Source organism: Buceros rhinoceros, unplaced genomic scaffold, assembly GCF_000710305.1.
Source record: "Buceros rhinoceros silvestris isolate BGI_N320 unplaced genomic scaffold, ASM71030v1 scaffold11469, whole genome shotgun sequence".
Lineage (NCBI taxonomy): Eukaryota > Metazoa > Chordata > Aves > Bucerotiformes > Bucerotidae > Buceros > Buceros rhinoceros.
In genome coordinates, this window is record NW_010430978.1 from 39660 (window position 1) to 41603 (window position 1944).

Genomic DNA, 1944 nt, shown 5'->3' on the forward strand with positions numbered 1-1944 from the left:
AGGGAAAGAAATTCGATGGAGGCAAGGTGGTCACAGCTTAGTGTTAAGAGTTTAGGAAAGTGCTTCATCTCGGGAATCATCAGGCTGCTGGCAGGGAAGCTTTTAACTGACTCCTGCCTGGGAAGCGGACTGTACCCAGAAAGGGGTTGGGAGTTCCTCCTGTCAGTGAAACCTGCAGCAGGCATTGGCTGAAGTCGGGACCAGTCTGATGTCTGTGCTTGAGTGTAAAATGAGCTAAGGGAGTCAGACAGAAACCCCGGTGCTAAGGATGAGTCCATTTCTGAGTTAAAAGGTGTAGCTGGAGGAGGGTGCTTTCACATCCCTTGATGTGCAGTAGATGGGTGGAACTAGGATCTCTCTGCTGTTCTAGCACCTAAATATTATTTCGCCCTTTTCCTACTTCTCTACGCCCTTGTAAAATGAGCAGTGCTTTGTGCCCTGAGAAACACAGTCAGCGCATCAGCTGAACCATCAGTAACCTGTCCCGAAGAGGTGCACTTTCCCGAGATGGCCCATGGCTGTTCTGGCCTCTGCCAGACGGCCCAGCTGTCCTGGGGCACCTCTAGTCGAAATCCCAGAAGAACTCCTTGAAACCCCAGGATCCCCTGGGGAACCCTATCTGTTCCTGCCACGTGCACCTCAGTGGCAAGAAGGAGTGAGATTGCTTTTCCCTACCCACCTTGGTTCTTCTGTCTGCAGCTTTCAGCACAGGCCTGTGTTACGTGCTCTGAAATGTCTCCTTCAAGATGTTCCTCACGTCTTCTGAGTGCTCTTGCCCTTGCTTCATCCCTTCCTTCCCTGGCAGCTGCCTTGTATTTTGAAGTTCTCCTCCATCGCTCGAGGATGAATGGACAGCTGTGATTTCTGTTCAACAGGAGCCCTTTTGTGAGTCTCTGGAGCTGGATTTCGAGCACTTTGTTCTGGCTGGACCCAAGTGTTCCAGTATGTGGCATAAACTTTCACCAGTCGCCTCTCTGCCTTCAGCAGAAATGCCAGTAAAGGCTAAGCTGGGCCGTGGAATAAATTATTTCCAAGGAAGGAAAGAGGTTGAGAAGAAAGGCTGTTGATTTTACAAAAGTTTTTCATAGAATCATTTAGGTGGGAAAAGCCCTTTAAGTTCCTCAAGTCCTGCCATTCCCCCAGCACTGCCAGGTCCCCACTGACCCCTGTCCCTCAGCAGCACCTCCACACGGCTGGGAAACCCCTCCAGGGATGGGGACTCCACCACTGCCCTGGGCAGCCTGGGCCAGGCTTGGACAACCTCTTCTGTAAATAAATATTTCCTAATATCCAGCCTAAACATCCCCTGGCACAACTTGAGGCCGTTTCCTCTAGTCCTATCGCTTGTTACTTGAGAACAGACTGACCCCCACCTCGCTACGACCTCCCCATCGGGTTAATGTGGCTGTCCTGTCAATGCCGTGTGCCCCTTAGAAGGTCAGTAGCTTTTTCTTAGTGATACCAGTCTGATAGCAGCGTGCCTGATCTCTCCTAAGTTTTCTGCCCAGTGTGACAGCTTCACAGCTTTATGCACAGTAACTGAACACAGTCTGGTCTGGAGATCTAAGCGGGTGCTGCCCGTCGGCAGCGTTAGGAGCGATGCTGGTGACTCCACCTGCCCGCAGGCGTGTGCCTCCCCTTGGCAGCTCCAGTTGTGGAACGGGTGGTTTATGTGGCTGCGCAAGATAATCAACAACGACTTCATTGTCCTGGAATCTTTACCTCACCGGCTCCAGAATGAACTAAGCCCTCGCATCACTTGATCCCAGCAAGAGGCGAGGTCTGCCGGCGCACTGCCCTGGCAGCTCACCTCCGCTCAGGCTTTTTCTCTTCCTGACTCGGCTGCCAGCTGAGCAAGCTGCTTTGAGCAGTTCTGTGCAGTAAACACACGCCTGCAAGAGGGACTCGCTACACTCATCAAACACAGGGCAAAGGAGACCCCGG